We start from the raw sequence: 19,033 nt of genomic DNA on the forward strand, positions 1-19,033 counted from the left end.
GAAGACACATCCTCTCTCTCAGCACAGAGTCGCCCTCACATGGAAGTCAGTACAGAGCCGCGCATGGAAGCATTCTGCCCCAGTTCGTGACCTCAGCTGAAGCAGTGAACATCAATGAGTAGGACTAGAGAGTTATTCAAGTCTCAAATGAAAATGTATATTTGTAAATGTTGAACTTTTTACTTCGAGAGAACAATTTGCTAATTAGTGCTAGAAGTGATACTTTATTAGTCAATGACAGTTGTAAATTATTAAGCACACCTGTGGCGAAAGATTATATCAAATTAAGTGAATCTTTTTATCGTTCATGTAACAAAGTTAACTAGTACACCATATGTTCAGATGAGCCATCTTCCTAAGCAATCAAAGAACCCACAGTTACGACCGTACGATTTGCAGTTTCGTCTGGTGATAACTGTTTCTGAGCTCGAATTCCGTCCTGGGAACTTCTTTACTTATCGCTCTTCCGTAACATTGACGTTACATTCCTCTAGTTGGATCGTCATCAGCCTTCCACATGTTGAAGTGCCACGTTCATGCAATGCTGTTATCCGAAGCACATACGGGCAGACTTCATGTCTAATTGTAGAATAATGTAAGAAACTTTCTTTTGTTAGAAAGCCATTTCATTGCCTGTAACTATGATAACGTGGGAAATTTTCATTTGTTAAAGAACCATAACATTTCTCATAGCTATCTCCTTTCTACTCCACAGCTACAACGCGTGCTTTCCAGCAATTTTGTCCATTGTTTAGCAGGAGTTATTCACTACTTCTGTCTGCTTTTTCGTGCATCTGTGGCCAAGATCGCTACATTATCTTATACGGTGCTGCACCCATCCCGATGTTAATCGAATTCCAGTAGTTTAAGAAATTTTGATTGTTGGGATTTCTTCTGCAAGAGGAGAAAATGCTTATTTATTAAAATTTCTGATAAACAGAACGTAATAACGATGTAATTTTGGTAAAAATCGGGAAACAGTCGTAGTAGCTGTGTAAATATCATAATGTGCTTAAAAATAGCTTCAGTAACAGTCTTCTCAACGTTTCGGGACCACTTCAGGATCTTTCTTCTGGTTGTTCTCTCGACTGTCCTCTGCACGAAAAACTTGCCTTTGTAAGCTAACAAAGTAGACTTTATGTCAGTGTGCACAAAATTACCAGTCGAAAATAATCCTTGAGGTTTACTTTTGTGGTAGCTCCGAAGCGTTGGGAAGATGACGCAACAAAGTTCATATTTATTAAGTCACTACCATCTGTCACTGAAGGGGGAAGAAAACCGGAATGACAAGATAAAGAACTGAATCTCATTTCTTTCTTATGAGCAACCAGTCGCGTGCCACTTTTCTCATTTTATCTGAATAAATGAAAGGTTTTTTGTCTCAAGAAAAAGCAAATACACTCCTGGAAATGGAAAAAAGAACACATTGACACCGGTGTGTCAGACCCACCATACTTGCTCCGGACACTGCGAGAGGGCTGTACAAGCAATGATCACACGCACGGCACAGCGGACACACCAGGAACCGCGGTGTTGGCCGTCGAATGGCGCTAGCTGCGCAGCATTTGTGCACCACCGCCGTCAGTGTCAGCCAGTTTGCCGTGGCATACGGAGCTCCATCGCAGTCTTTAACACTGGTAGCATGCCGCGACAGCGTGGACGTGAACCGTATGTGCAGTTGACGGACTTTGAGCGAGGGCGTATAGTGGGCATGCGGGAGGCCGGGTGGACGTACCGCCGAATTGCTCAACACGTGGGGCATGAGGTCTCCACAGTACATCGATGTTGTCGCCAGTGGTCGGCGGAAGGTGCACGTGCCCGTCGACCTGGGACTGGACCGCAGCGACGCACTGATGCACGCCAAGACCGTAGGATCCTACGCAGTGCCGTAGGGGACCGCACCGCCACTTCCCAGCAAATTAGGGACACTGTTGCTCCTGGGGTATCGGCGAGGACCATTCGCAACCGTCTCCATGAAGCTGGGCTACGGTCCCGCACACCGTTAGGCCGTCTTCCGCTCACGCCCCAACATCGTGCAGCCCGCCTCCAGTGGTGTCGCGACAGGCGTGAATGGAGGGACGAATGGATACGTGTCGTCTTCAGCGATGAGAGTCGCTTCTGCCTTGGTGCCAATGATGGTCGTATGCGTGTTTGGCGCCGTGCAGGTGAGCGCCACAATCAGGACTGCATACGACCGAGGCACACAGGGCCAACACCCGGCATCATGGTGTGGGGAGTGATCTCCTACACTGGCCGTACACCACTGGTGATCGTCGAGGGGATACTGAATAGTGCACGGTACATCCAAACCGTCATCGAACCCATCGTTCTACCATTCCTAGACCGGCAAGGGAACTTGCTGTTCCAACAGGACAATGCACGTCCGCATGTATCCCGTACCACCCAAGGTGCTCTAGAAGGTGTAAGTCAACTACCCTGGCCAGCAAGATCTCCGGATCTGTCCCCCATTGAGCATGTTTGGGACTGGATGAAGCGTCGTCTCACGCGGTCTGTACGTCCAGCACGAACGCTGGTCCAACTGAGGCGCCAGGTGGAAATGGCATGGCAAGCCGTTCCACAGGACTACATCCAGCATCTCTACGATCGTCTCCATGGGAGAATAGCAGCCTGCATTGCTGCGAAAGGTGGATATACACTGTACTAGTGGCGACATTGTGCATGCTCTGTTGCCTGTGTCTATGTGCCTGTGGTTCTGTCAGTGTGATCATGTGATGTATCTGACCCCAGGAATGTGTCAATAAAGTTTCCCCTTCCTGGGACAATGAATTCACGGTGTTCTTATTTCAATTTCCAGGAGTGTATATCGTTGCATTGAACTTACTGTTGTCGTATAAACTTCCAGAGAAATAAATGTGAGGTCTGTATTTGTTGGACCGCAGACTGATTGTGTATTGCTTGCAGAATGCCCCTTTTCTTCGCTTTTCGTCAGTGTTTGTGCTACAAAATTAAAACGGTTACTGAATTACTTATCCCCAATGTACCGTTAACTCTGTAATGACCGACCGTGCCCCTAAAATGCGCCGCTTAATCCAGCGCGATAACGATAGAGAGAGACAGCGTAATCTCAGACGTAGCTGTGCTCGATCTGACGGCAGTTAGCAGCACGCGAGGTACTGGGCATCCCCCACTGCGCCGGATCTGACAGCTGGGTAGCAGGTGCATGCACGCAAGCGGCAAAATTCTGCCCTCCTCAGTACACTGCTGTGTTGTGTTACAAAACAAATGCAAATGTTGTTCTATTTGTTCCCAATACAGTGACCAAGAGAAAAATAGCGAACTTCATAATATCAAGAAATAAACACGATGCAAAAAAAAAAAAAAAAGGAATTACACACAGAGGACATCAATATAATGCCTTGTGACACTATCTCTAGTCTCCATGACATCGAGGAACAGAGTCAACAAGTTTCTTCGGATATACTATATCCAGCTGAAGATGCTCATTGGTGATTAGATACCCTTGAGTCCGCGTTGTGGAGGATATGACTCAAGCCACAGGAGGCTGTGTGATCTTTTGGGACTGCATTTCGTACAATGACTTTGAAAGACACCGTAAGATACACGTGACCATGATACAGGTTATTTGTTTCAGTATTATCGGTAATCAAATGTTGCCCTGACTTCTAAATCAGCGTGATGAGTATACTGTGGACGCTAGTCACTTCTGCGATGACAACAGCCATATTTGCGGGTCTGAACGCATACATTCCTGGTTTGACAAACACTTAGGCACCTTGTGCTACCTTGAATGGCCCGCTATAACGCACAATCTGAATTTCATAAAAAAATAAGCCAAATGCGAATAGGACTCGGGCACTGAGGATTCCGTACGTTGGTGTGCAAAACTTACACGAAATGTGCCTCAGCCAAGCTTCGACCATTCACAGAAACAACTGCTACAGTACAATACGAGTGTGTACTGAAAAGTAAAGCTTCCGAATTTTTAAAATATAACAAACGTTATTAACATTCTACATTTTTATTCTTCATGTCTACATTGTTATTTCTGTAGTCACCCTGGCATCGGACACATTTCTCCCAACGAGAGACCAGTTTGTTGATACCGTCACTGTAGAATGTCTGACTTCTTTGACAGCCGGTCGGAGTGACCGTGCGGTTCTAGGCGCTACAGTCTGGAACCGAGCGACCGCTACGATCGCAGGTTCGAATCCTGCCTCGGGCATGGATGTGTGTGATGTCGTCAGGTTAGTTAGGTTTAATTAGTTCTAAGTTCTAGGCGACTGATGACCTCAGAAGTTAAGTCGCATAGTGCTCAGAGCCATTTGAACCATTTGAACTTCTTTGACGGGGCCACAAGCCTACCTCTGTCTGCGCAGCTTCATCAGTATTAAAATGAAATCCTCGAAGGTGTTCCTTAAGTTCTGGAAACAGATGAAAACTGGATGGTGCCAGTCGGGACTGTATGGAGGCTGCTCGAGACAGTGACTACAAAGCATCGGACTGTTCCAGAGGTCGCAGCGTTCGTGTGATGTCTGGCATTGACATGCTGAATGAGAGGGTGCTCAGATATGTGGAAGGAGTCTGCGAATACGAAACCCGATTACAGCACGCTGTTTCTGAAGCACCGACATAGTTAATTTATACACCACCATGCCACAGACTAGAATTCGAAGCCCTCTAGCGGCAGAGGGCCCAAATATGTAGACACCGAGAATAATATGTACAGTGTTAATAATAATCGTTTTATTTAAAATGAGTTTAGAGTTTTGACACAAAAATCACGGAGGTATTACTTTTCAGCAAGCTGTCACATAAAAGGAGATTCAAAGAAATACACAGTGAGATGAACACTAATGATTTTTTACTCAAAGAAAATGATTACAATAAAGTCACCGCGATTTATAATCATCCCCTGCACATTACATTCTTAATAGGACGTGTGATCACCACGGACGGCAGTCTATGCTCTACAACATGCTCACAGGCTGGCCACTAAGTTGATTGAAGATCTTGTGATAGGGCGTTCTATTCTTGCACCAGAGTGGTTGAAAAATGCTGGAAGGGCGTTGGTGCATGTGGACGTGCTCCAATAGGTCTCCCCGATGCATTCCACATGTACTGGGTGGGATTTAAGTGGGCGGAATGGGTGGGTCAATCCATTCGCCGACTATCCTCTCGTTCCAAGAGCTCCTCCACCTGGGCAGGCAGTTCGATGTGGTCGCGCGTTGTGGTCCATATAAACGAAGCCATGGCTGAAAGAAGATGAGAAAGGAGTACAATGTCACAATAAGGTCGAGGGGGGAGTGAACCATGTTCGAAGATTTGGAGATGAGAGTACATCCAGGCGACATTGTCTCCTCACACCATAACACATGGACTACCAGTTCATTCTCGACAGTGTTCCTTGGTGCATTGCGTGTTCCCGCCTCTCGTCGTTCGAGAGTACGTGATGCACCGGGGAGCACTGCCGAACATAATCGGGTTGGTGGACCAGGTGTTATGCTGTGGAGAGGCATAATGTTGCATGGTCGTACTAATATCCAAATCTTTGAACATGGTACAGCCACTGGTCAACGTGATTGTGACACTGTACTTCTTCCCCACTTGCGTCTTTTCAGGGGTGCATTTGGCCCTGACTCCTTTCTTATGGATGACAATGCTCGACCGCGTCAAACTGCGCAGTGAGGCTCTTGGAACGAGAGGACATTAGTTGAATGGACTGGCCTCCCCGTTCCATTCTAAATTCCATCGAGCTCGTGTGGGATGCGTTGGGCAGACGTACTGCACCACGTCCACATACACCATCGATCATCCAGCGGTTGTCAACCGCGCTGATGGAGGAAATGGAACCCCTTACCACGAGAACTCCTTACCAACGTTGTGGCCAGCATTGCAGCACGTTGCAAAGCACACACTACCGTTCCTGGCGCTCACACATCCGTTTGAGAATCATATCCTGCCTTCTGCAATGTCGAGGGGATCACCATGATTCACGTTGAATCCAGTGCAATTATTCCAGAAAGAGATTTTCACTCTGCAGCCGATTGTGCGCTGATATGAAACTTCCTGGCAGATTAAAACTGTATGTCGGACCGAGACTCGAACTCAGGATTTTTGCTTTTCGCGTGCAAGTCCTCTACCAACTGAGCTACCCAAGCACGACTCACGACCCGTCCTCACACGTTTGGTAGGTAGAAGACGAGGTACTGGCAGAAGTAAAACTCTGAGGACGGGTCGTGAGTCGTGCTTGGGTAGCTCAGTTGGTACAGCACTTGCCCGCGAAAGGCAAAGGTCCCGAGTTCGAGTCTCGGTCCGGCACACGGTTTTAATCTGCCAGGAAGTTTCAGAGTAATTATTGTCTTTGAATAAAAGTGCCATTTGTCTTCGTGTTCAGCTTATTTATTTCAGTTACCTTATGTAGTACACTTATCAGTTCTTCCTATGTATGATCCAAGATTCATCGAGCTATGTTACTTAGTAGTGTCACGTCATGCGGAAGTTGGTTGCGTCCTTGAGTTTCACACACCAGCGTAAAACAATCAAAATCATCTTCCATGCTTAAGTCACGTTTTCGTGCGAGTCTTGACACACTGCCGTTATCTCTTGAGCCTTTCGATCAAAGCGTCTTTTCAGTTGACAGAGGCTCTCTACGCGTCCTAGATTCTTTTGCGGTTCTAAATCCATGGTAATTGTGTAGCATCTCCCTGATTTTGTCTCAGTTTCCTACTGTTTTTCCTGGAATTCATACTTATTGTAGACCTTATCCGTATTCCTGAAAACATATCAATTTTATTTTCTTTAATGTTGGAATTTTACAGATCCTTTGAATCATCTGGTATATGTTCATTCTGTACATATGCTTGTAGAATAGCGGCCTTCTGTTTCTAACTGATGATTTCATTGGCTCTTGCACAGCTCTTAGTTAGATCTTAATCCCCGTCAACACATTAGTTGCCCACATAGTTGCATCAATACCCTGCATTCTCATCTGTCACAACTGGCTGAGTAAACCTCTTCGTGCTCATAGTTTCTGTCTCTGATATATACAACATGATCCTTCTATTCTACTTAGGCTCCTATAACGTCGTAAGTTATTTATTTATTTTGTTAATTCGAGGAAAAACTTAGAGAGTCACGATTTTCCGATCGCTTTAGAGGCAGAACATTTGACCAGTTCGGCGGGATTGCGGGAGGCAGGGTATATAACCAATGCAGCTGTAAGCTAGGAACCTTTCCATCGTTAACTTCAAGAAACCATACGCAATTTGAATAGATGTGAGCGGACGAGGACCCGAAGTATTAAAACACGAAAAATTCCTTGCTGCAACTTTTATTGCATATAATGAGGAATATTAAAAAGGTCACGAAGTATATCAACTTACGTTCTTACTTTGGAGCTTATCTCCAAATAGTGTTACATTAGCAGATTGAAGCAAGTGAAACAGATACCGTTTTATTAAATATGTATTTTATTAGTATTTTTTCTCTTTGTCCTTTAAATTAATTCATCTTATAAAAATATAGCTCCTTTACGTCTTCAATCAAACATGTTTAATACCAGCTGCAGCACCGTTTGTGGGTTTTCTACGATTTATTCTGATATTGGTAACACTTGTAAGCGCTATTAACGTTAATTTCACAATCGATCACGAAGGCATTATTGACGATGTCACAGCAGTGGCAAAAGGTATTTGTCTGTTGATGGAGAAAAATTGTATCTTTCTTATCTCCGACAAATCTTTAAGTGAGTACCGCGAAGCTGTGAGACCAGTTGCAGATATTCAAGATGGTTTGAATTATGTCCCAGTTCTTAATGTTTACTGCGAGAATTCGACGTGCCACTGAGTAGCTATGGAAGAAATTATACAAAGATATAAAGATTTCTTTCTCGGTTGAGGCCTTTGCAAACATCCAGATGAACGCAATATTTTGCGCCAATAAATGTTGTGCAGAACATGAAACACATAGATGTACTCGTATTTCGTGGAAAACTATCTTACAATAGCATGGACATAAACCAATATCTGCAGCGTGGTTTTTAATAACAGCGATAATAATATAGAAAAAGATTTTTTGCTGTGAACGATTTTAATGAACATACGGTTTTTAGTATCCTATATCAACAAAACATTGAAACTCTGCTGAACACTCAGTTTTCACATGAGACAAAACTCAAATTTAACTCCTGATAAAATATTAACGACCTATTACCCCTATAGAGCAAAAGCCTGCCGATGAGTAGGTCATCTCTTCAACCATTAGTAATGAAACAACAACAATCAAGAACTTCCACTGTTACCTCAGTTCATCAAACAAGACAATCTGTTTACAATTGTTTCCATATCGAAAATAAAAAAATGGTTCAAATGGCACTGAGCACTATGGGACTCAACTTCTGAGGTAATCAGTCCCCTAGAACTTAGAACTACTTAAACCTGACCAATCTAAGGACATCACACACATCCATGCCCGAGGCAGGATTCGAACCTGCGACCGTAGAGGTCTCGCGGTTCCAGACATATCGAAAATAAAATGCTGAGAAGTTTGAACTTACAGTTGGCCTACTCACCTCCCGGCTTAGCTCATCTTGTGCAGCCAGCACGTAGAGACACATTCCCCTGAAACAAAAGTAAGCAAATGCTATGATATAAATTGTTACATATTTTCCTGCAGTTATGGTTCATTAATTCTAACATCTGCTATGGATGAAATCACTTAGAGGAACGATTTCTGCATGTTGATGTACAGCACTTCGCAAGCACAAAACAAAATAGATAATAGAGAGGATGACGGAGGTGGAATAATATAGAAGTGTCAAGGGAGTGGAACTTAAAATAATTAAATTAGTTGCAGTTACAGGCAAAAATTAAAAACTTGTTAAGGTCTGCCATTATTTGGGTTAGCAGGTTTATATTTGTGCAATATCTTCCTCTTTTACCTTTTACTTGGCCTTTACCCCACATCTTCATAGAGTTAATATTAATCTGGATCGACCAGTCGCCAGGTCTTCCCAAGCCCCCCCCCCCCTCCCCCCGCTACACCCTTTCCCGCTATGGCATTCGTCTACCCCATCTGTCTGCATCCAGTGTAAGCCACGTGAAATATGAGAACTTTTTCGAAATGTTCGCGTATCGTGTAACAGAGGCGGGTCTAGGGTACCAGCCCAGTATTCACCTAATTAGATGTGATACACAGCCTAAAAACCACATCCAGTGTGGGCGGCACAATGGTCCTCGTTGTTAACGTGCAGGGTGGATTCGATGTAGGGTCGGCGTGACCCAAGGGCCCCCCCTCCAGACCCCACCCCCTCCCCGCCCAACTTTCGGATATCTTGTGTGGGCTGTACTCAAGCATTTGCTACATATGAAGAAGCTGTCTCGTCCCGGCTGATGACTGTCTCATCTGACAAGATGGCACTCCAAAGCCAACAAAGATTACAGCGTGATTTTTTCCCTCCTACCTTCCTTCTTTTTTGACGATGGGAAAAAAACTGAGAGATAATTAAATCTGAGCGAGGAGAAGTAAGAATCTTAATGCTGAAATAACTAGTGGAGCGCTCCTTAAAATATTCTTGGAGTGTATCTTGTAATTACGACCAAAAATACAGCAACATATTTAAATATAAACAAAAAACAAACACCGTCAGACGTCAGAACAAGCCCTGAAGGCCCAACGATACCGACCGGCCTCGTGTCATTTTCAGGCTTTAGGTATAACTGGATGGGTATACGGAGGAACATGTCCTCAGCACACCACTCAACTGGCTGGCCGTTGTCAGTTTTCGTGACCGGTGCCGCTACCTCTCAGTCAAGCAGCTCCTCAATTGGGCTCACAGGGATTGAATGCACCCCACTTGCCAACAGCACTCAGCAAACCCGGACGGTGACCCATCCAAGTGCTAGTCAACCCTGACAGTGCTAAAATACAGTGATCTGACGGAAACCGGTGTTACCACTGTGGCAAGGCCGCAGGCCACATATTGGAATAAAAGCATATGTAAAAGATGTTGCTATTACAGTTGAATTGTTTTCAGAAACGTTCTGATCCACGAGATCTTAATCAAAACTCCCAGACATTTTCAGCAATACTGTAAACGTGTAGTCGGAGCTGCAATAAAAAAAATAGAATTTTTGCACTCTTTTAATTTATTACCCACTTGTGGTGATTTCAGTGGTATTTTTAATTTAATAGGGATGAAAATAAATATAGATTGTCTAAAGGGGAAAATCGACTAATGAATGAAGTAGCAGTATTACTCTGAATAATACACGCTGTTGTTTTTTTTTTTCTTTCGTTCGCAGTTTTATAGAAATCAAATTCAAAAACACACTTCTTTACTCCGCGAAACAGAATTTCGAGAAAAAGTTTTGCATCAGGCCAGTTCCCAGAACTCCTGAAAAAATACGTTGACTGTGGATATTGTATCACAGGCAGTGTCCCTTTGAACGTTCAGAGATGTCACTAAGCGCGCCCAAAGGTGTAAATAAGCATGTATGAGCAGCGCATATTAAACGGAGGGGGTCCGACATCCAACCAGTTCCAGTCATTCCACCAGGAAGGAGGTACACGGCTCGTGTCGTCTCAACCATGCCTAGACGGTCAACATTGCGGTTCGATCAAGTCCGCATTGTTACTTTCTGTCAGGAAGAGCTCTTAACAACGGAACTGTCCAGGCATCTCGTCTGAACCAAAGCGATGTTGTTCGGACATGGAGGAGATACAGAGAGGAACTGTCGATGACATGCCTCGCTCAGGCCGCCCAAGGGCTATTACTGCAGTGGATGACCGCTACCTACGGAGGCTCGGAGGAACCCTGACAACAACGCCACCATGTTGAATAATGCTTGTCTTGCAGCCCCAGGACGTCGTGTTACGACTCACACTGTGCGCAATAGGCTGTATCATCCGCAACTTCACTACCCATGTCCATGGCAAGGTCCATCTTTGCAACACGACACCATGCAGCGCGGTACAGGTGGGCCCAACAACATGCTGAATGCGCCGCTCAGGATTGGCATCACGTTCTCTTCACCGACGATTGTCGCATATATTTTCAACCAGACAACCGTCGGAGACGTGTTTGGAGGCAACCCGGTGAGGCTGAACGCCTAAGACACACTGTCCAGCGAGTGCAGCAGGGCGGAGGTTCCCTGTTGTTTTGGTGTGGCATTCTGTGGGGCTGACGTACGCCACTGGTGGACATGGAAGGCGCCGTAATGGCTGTACGATACGTGAATGCCATCCTCCGACCCATAGTGCAACCATATCGGCAGCATGTTGGCGAGCCATTCTTCTTCATGGACGATAATTCACGTGCGCATCTTGTGAATGACTTCCTTTAGGATAACGACATCTCTCGACTAGAGTGGCTAACATGTTCTCCAGACATGAACCCAATCGAACATGCCTGGGATGGATTGCAAAGGACTCTTTATGGACGACGTGACCCACCAACCACTATGAGGGATCTACGCCGAGTCGCTGTTGAGGAGTGGGACAACCTGGACCAACAGTGTCTTGATGAACTTGTGGATAGTACGCTACGACGGCTACAGGCGCGCATCAGTGCAAGAAGACGTGCTACTGGGTATTAGAGTTACCGGTATGTACAGCAATCTGGAGCACCACCTCTGAAGGTCACGCTGTATGGTGGTACAACATGCAATGTGTGGTTTTCACGGGCAATAAAAAGGTCGGAAATGATGTTTATGATGATCTCTATTCCAATTTTCTGTACAGGTTCCGAACCTCTCGAAACCGAGGTGGTGCGAAACTGTTTTTGATGTGTGTATTATTAAAAGAGTACATCACTAATCACTAACAGATGATGCTTCTTAAACAATAGGCGCCAGGACATCCAAGGATATTGCCGCTGCTAAGTACTTTTATTCATTGCTATACTCCATTCAAAATTACTTTAACATTGGCAACTGGGAAAGATGTAGTGAGGGGAAGCTCACGCGGGACTCAGGACACAAATTCGGCCAGTCGACAGCAAGCGACCACTGTTGTCAAATCTTCTTCCCCACCACAACAACACTTGCCTCTTGCACTACGCTTTAGGTACCTTGTTACGCTGTGGGGTCGTTCTTTGCGAATCTGGATTTTCTTTCGTTTCTATTCTTAATTTCCGGCATTAATATTTTATCTGTTGTTGCTATTGTTTCCTATGTGATACTGACCAATGTCGAAACCAAGCTGATCAAATGTAGAATGGAAATGTAAGACTTTTAAGTGCAACTTTTTCAAAAACGTGTTTTCCGTTGAAAGGTGGCTACACTGGGTCACAGCGCCAGAGATTGCGCCAAAGATTATTATTCCGCCGCCTCCACTGGTGCAGTAGTAGTTCAGAGGTTGCCGTGGGCAGTACTTGTTGAGAGAATGTCGAGAGCAATACTAGTTCAGAGGATGTCGAGTGCAGCTGTTCTTCTGTTGGGCGAGAGAGTAGATGCTGTTCGGTTGGTGTAATGTATAGATGGAAGATGTTGCAATGATCACAGTGTATTTTTCGTCACTGTATAATGAGGTAAAAAAAATTATTTCACATTTCTTTAATGACAGTGCCTCTTGGTCACAGGTTCAGTCAACAAAGCATCTGGCTCGTGTTCATGTATTAGACTTGCAATTCTGGCTTCTCTGTGCAATTATAGTATTTCTGGTTTTTCAATTAGTTCATTGTAAATGGTGTTTGAATTATCTTGTCATATTGAGGAAGAAACGTGCCAGATACATGTACGCTGAATCACACTACCACAAACAGTTACACTTGTGCTTTGTTGTTTCGTAGCTTTTATAGTTGCAGGGGACTTAATTAATCAATTGTGTTAACGGAAATTTCTTGTCTTTATGCAGGGTTCGTAACCGGACATTTTAATTAAGCCCCCATGCACCGTGCTACTGCGTTGTCGGTAACCAGTTGCACATCCTTAGACTTGATCCAGATGCCAAACTATAGAGAAAGTCCAGATTCCCTCCAGATTCCCAAAGTTTAAAAGATACCAGAAGTGGTTTTTGTTCATTACAGTTCCACTAAATGGTTCAAATGGCTCTGAGCACTATGCGACTTAACTTCTGAGGTCATCAGTCGCCTATAACATAGAACTAATTAAACCTAACGAACCTAAGGACATCACATACATCCATGCCCGAGGCAGAATTCGAACCTGCGACCGTAGCGGTCGCTCGGCTCCAGACAGTAGCGCCTAGAACCGCACGGCCACTCCGACCGGCACAGTTCCACTAATTAAAAGTTAATGCTTCACTTCTGTTCATACATTGTCACAAAAATTTTCACTTAGAACGAAAACATTCTTACTGCTACTTTACGGAGAACTGAGGTTTTTTGAGACCATGTATACGTAAAATACAAGGTGATTGTTATGTAGAAGAAAACAATCGCTATTAATAACGCTGTTTATTTACACAAATAGAGCCGTTACCGATTTCGAACCGACAAGCTCATCTTCAGACTGCTGTTCGCATTCATATTACTTTCGTTGTTGACATTAGTTGTTGGAAAAAATAGCAACAGCTCATGTAAACTACAACAGATGTAATATAAACGTCAACAGTTGCCTGAAGTTAACCTGTCTGTTACATACGAGTAATGGAGCTCCGTGTAAGTAAATATTGTTATTAACAGTTACAACTGGAAATAAAGATAGACCAACTAGTGCAATAAGGACAGGAGGTGAGCCATTGTAGAAGACGGGAAGTATCACGTACTTGGAGGTGAACTGTTGAAGAAGACGGGAAGTGCTATAGAGGAGAATGGAAGAAATGGAAAAGTGATCAGCAAACGTGGCCGACAGGCAGAATCATTCGTGCGAAGTGTTAGGAACCTGGTTTGCAACAAAGATGTCACAAAAAAAGCAATTAAGTGATATACAAAAGTTACATTTCAATACTGACCTAGCATATGAAACGTGGGTAATGAAGAAAAGAGATGTAAGCAGACAACAGGCATGGGAAATGAAGTTCCTCAGAAGAAGGGTTTGAGCAACAAAGAGAGATACGATGAGGAATTAAAGGGTAAGGGAAATACTGAAAGAGGAACCCTTGCAGAGAAGGATAAAAACATCAAGGCGAAGATGGTATTGGCACGTTAAGAAAATGATAAAGAAGATACACGAAATGAAGATTCGAACCAAGAGGAAGACTAAGGGATGCACGGCTGAAGGTTTGCAGGAGTGTGTTGAAAAAAGAGGCGAGGATTGGAAAAGAGTGAACACAGAAATATGGTGAGACCTATGTTCCTAACAGACCCAGCCTTGGACTAGAAATGGTTCAAGATGATGTTGTTGTTGATGATGATGATGATGACGATTAATCGTGGCTGGTTGCTTTTTTCTTCTTTTGAAGAATCAACTTGTAAAAACTTTCTTATTGGTACGTATAACCAGTTAGGTTCCTGGTACAACATCTAGAACGTTCTTAATGAAGTATTTATTTTCTTAATTATTTCCTTTGTGGAGGTGTGGTGACCAGCATAATTCTGTGATATCAGAATACCTTCGCAACGTTTTTGGATACAGCTCAGTTATGTACAAACAGAGATATATTGTTTTTCTATTCTCCCTACAAATGTGAGATTTTCCATTTCCGTTCTTCAAATGTTCTCCAGCTGGAAAGTTTGACGTTGCTCTCTTGGCCAGGGGATTGGCGTGCAAGGTCAGTTGAGAGGAATGGTTTGCACGCTACGCGCCCACACCGTCAACAGTTGTTCTCTACAATGCTCCCAGCTACTCTGTTGTTAACGAGTGAATGCGGTGTTGGAGTAAGAAAATGAGCTGGGAAAGAACAGGCACGTTAAATTATCCCCGAGTTGAGACAGTCTTAAAAGGTGCTAATGGGTATCCCGAGTTCTTTTCAGTTAGTTCTACCAGTAGTGGTATACAGTGGTGTTCAGTTCATAATTTACGTTATTGAGAAGCCTGAAGTAAACAGCGAATAAAATAATAGATCACGTAAGGTTCCTGTGCTAACAAAAGACTCCGTGGAACCGCAGTTCCACTCTCTTTTCTAATGCTAAAAGGGTTCGACGACGAAAGAGTGCCGCTTGCATCAAACAGGCCGGATGCCGATACCGGTATTGTGTTAGAAACTCATTCTCACTCCCCCTCTTTGTCGAGCGCATTACGAAGACACTCCAGATGTCTATAAAACGCGCATACAAATCGAAGAGGCGGAATTCTGCTGTGAAACAATTGCGATTTCATACGGCGCAAGGAAGCGAGCGGAACACGTCGCTAGAACCAGCAGACAAGCATTCTGCCTCGCCTCAGGTCCTCGCTCCCTTTCACTTTCTCACAAAACCCTTTCAGTGCGGCCCTGTCGTTCGCAAGGCGAGCTTTCTCTGCCGCGGAAAGCGACGAACGGGCACTGAGGTAATGCGAGACTTACCATGGAGGAAGACACATTCATGGCAAAAGGAACAGATAAAGCTTGGGAAAGAGGAGGGCGAACTCAATGCTCGAGTCCAATGCTGCTTTTCACAGCGATAGCCTGAATTCGGATGGTAAATATTACATTTTGTCGGTAGTTCCTACGTTACTTACTTGTCTGTAACCTGTCCTTCCTCTCTGCTCATTGTTATGAATCAGCCGGCGAGAGAGACACATTGCGAGGACATGTGGTCTAGTGATTCAATGACAATGTGTCGATTCTCTTCATTTCCAATGAGGACAGCGTGTGTGAGTTCATTGCATTAGTATCATCGCCTTTCTTCCTCGTATGCTGTGGAATACATTCTTCATTGTACTACTTAATAATATTGGCTACTATCAATTTACAGTGTAGAATTTTTAAACTAATAACATGTTACAAACACTATTTTTTTTCCATTTGTGGAAAGGGATACTTCACCGTTGGTGACATTTGGAAGAGACCAGTCGAACTATGTCTAGCATGTTTACCACCAAATGGAACTGCTACACAATATGGATCTTACATTATGTTACCGAATAAAAAGAAAAAAGAAGATACACATTTCACACCTGTTAACTTTTGTCTTACAGGTTACAGATAAGCTCCACTGTTTTCATTAATGCTGAGAACTGTAATTTGGAATAAGATATTATTAACTAGCTATTCTTTCCTCGTGTCTTCTAAATGATCCTAATAGGTTATGTGTATCTCGTAAAATACAACTGCTTATATATTGCTGAGCTCATAGTATTTAAGTATTTGCTTTATCCCGTGAAGGATACTATTCATGTTTTACTTATGTAGTTCCTATGGAAATAATTACGCTGATTAGCGTTTTGGTGTGTGTCAAGCAACTGTGAGGCAACTATCATTTTTGTGGTCTGTAGAGTAAAATGTAATTAATTATAATTCTAATGGTTTGAATCAGTATTGTTATTTAAACATGACGATAATTAATCCCTTATTTTTCAGTTTGTTTAAATTAGTAACCATTTTTCGACAAAAAACAGAGCGGTCTGTCGCCTTTAAAGTTACAAAGGAACTATTATGATCTAAAGAGTGAAAGAAATAATTTTTCTTTCTTTTAACGAGAATGTGATCATAATTAACTGAAAATTTTTTATCTTTTCTTATCTGATTATTTCTTGAAGAAAACGTGCAGCCTATTGAACGGTTTACCAAAGCTCTTTCAAAATTATTTATGCCATGACGAAATTTTTACAGAATGTCACAAGAAACAATCTGTGTAATTATCATTTAACTTCGAATCACTCTGAACCCTGATGTCTCACTTTCTTATGCGAGCTGGCGCAACATAGAATGGTGAGTAAATGTAGCCGAACTCTCATTGCATCACGAGATTCCGCAAAAAAGATGTTGTATAGTTTCTCTTTAAAAGAAAAAGAGTGAGTACTTTACCATAGCCTTAACTTAAGTTTCCTTTAAAACGGTAGTACGGGAATTTAGGTCCTGGCCGCGCGGTTTGAGGAGCCTTGTCACGGATTGCGCGGCCCCTCCCGCCGGAGGTTCGAGTCCCCCCTCGGGCATGGGTGTATGTGTTGTTCTCAGTATAAGTTTGTTTAAATTAGTGCAAGTAGTGTGTGAGTCTAGGGACCGATGACCTCAGCAGTTTGGGTCCTTAGGATTTAACACACACCTGAACACTTATTATTCCCTGACAATTTTATGTCGCCAGCAGTGCCGTTAAGTTGCATATGGCTAGCAAAGTCCAGGTTTTTTGCAGTTCAAATGGCAGACCAAAGGAAACGAACATCGTTTAAAAATAACACTCAGGGCAAAGTAAGAGTGGTTCTGCTGTATGAGTGTAAAAAGTATTTAAATAACATTAAAAAAATTGTCCGACTCATTGTGAAACGTTTCTAATTACCGTTTGGGAATCGTAAGGGTGGTTCGCGACATCAGCTAAAGCGACCGTCTGATACAAGCGACGTCTCGATTTGTCTTTCACAGCCGTGCCTTGCAAGAAGCAGTTCAATGGTTAAGCCACACACAGGATGAGTACGGAGTGAGGAAACAAGTTACAAACGGTGATTCCTGACAGTAACGGGAATAAAAAAGTTCATGTGTCCCGAAATGGAAGGTGAGTCTGCAGTGAAGCAATTAGTACATTACATTACACATTACGTGGTATTAATTTCTTCCACCTTACAAAAAAGTTAGTGACCGCCATTGGATGCAATGCAAGCGTCCACACGTCACATCATGGACTGCTCACCATTGCGAACGCCGAGGCTGCTGCCGTATAGCATCACATGCTACACGGAGATGTTGTTCGAGGGTCTCTATATCAGTGACTGGTTCGGTACACAAATAATTTTTCCGATGCCCTCACAAGTAAAAAATCGAGATTTAAGTACGGTGATAGAGGTGGCTAGGCACAAGCACCTCCTCGTCCTAACTATTTCCTGGGGAAGATGTTTTTGAGGTCTTGGCGAGCAATGATTCGGAAATGGGGTAGTACTCCATTATGCATCAGCCACATTACCTGTCGTATTACGAAAAAACACAGTCTCCTGCACGTGAGTCACATGCAACAACGCTAACAAGTGCTTTATTCTACCTCCGAGCGTATTTAGATATAAAATTTTGTTCAATGTCCTGTCAGAAATCAACTCCTGAAGTTTTTCCAGTTACTTAATATCACGTTGTACGTTTTCTGACTTTTCTGAGGCATTATTTTCTGTTTTATGCGTATTTAGTGTTTCTGTATGTTAGTTATTGTCATTGTATTCTTGCGACAGCGTCATGTGTCATGGTAGTGAGTACAATTTGCTATCGCTTATAACGAAGGTACAGACCCAAAGTAACTGCCAATCGTACACACCAGCAGACTGTAACGGTTTTGCTTGATTTTACATTGACCTTGAGACGAAACACAACCACTACAGGTTGCTAGAGCGAACGAAATACACTCCTGGAAATGGAAAAAAGAACACATTGACACCGGTGTGTCAGACCCACCATACTTGCTCCGGACACTGCGAGAGGGCTGTACAAGCAATGATCACACGCACGGCACAGCGGACACACCAGGAACCGCGGTGTTGGCCGTCGAATGGCGCTAGCTGCGCAGCATTTGTGCACCGCCGCCGTCAGTGTCAGCCAGTTTGCCGTGGCATACGGAGCTCCATCGCAGTCTTTAACACTGGTAGCATGCCGCGACAGCGTGGACGTGAACCGTATGTGCAGTTGACGGACTTTGAGCGAGGGCGTATAGTGGGCATGCGGGAGGCCGGGTCGACGTACCGCCGAAATGCTCAACACGTGGGGCGTGAGGTCTCCACAGTACATCGAAGTTGTCGCCAGTGGTCGGCGGAAGGTGCACGTGCCCGTCGACCTGGGACCGGACCGCAGCGACGCACGGATGCACGCCAAGACCGTAGGATCCTACGCAGTGCCGTAGGGGACCGCACCGCCACTTCCCAGCAAATTAGGGACACTGTTGCTCCTGGGGTATCGGCGAGGACCATTCGCAACCGTCTCCATGAAGCTGGGCTACGGTCCCGCACACCGTTAGGCCGTCTTCCGCTCACGCCCCAACATCGTGCAGCCCGCCTCCAGTGGTGTCGCGACAGGCGTGAATGGAGGGACGAATGGAGACGTG

General features: G+C 44.1%; 1 protein-coding gene across 1 annotated transcript in view; it reads right to left on the minus strand.

The window, feature by feature from the left end:
- Positions 1-19,033, minus strand: part of LOC126413042 (dendritic arbor reduction protein 1-like) — a 752,774-nt gene that overhangs the window by 252,281 nt on the left and 481,460 nt on the right. The window contains exon 4 of the mRNA XM_050082938.1: positions 8,552-8,600. The gene's annotated coding sequence lies outside the window, so the exon portion shown is untranslated. The remainder of the gene's footprint in view (positions 1-8,551; positions 8,601-19,033) is intronic.

This window comes from Schistocerca serialis, chromosome 7 (assembly GCF_023864345.2).
Source record: "Schistocerca serialis cubense isolate TAMUIC-IGC-003099 chromosome 7, iqSchSeri2.2, whole genome shotgun sequence".
In the NCBI taxonomy this organism is placed as follows: Eukaryota; Metazoa; Arthropoda; class Insecta; order Orthoptera; family Acrididae; genus Schistocerca; species Schistocerca serialis.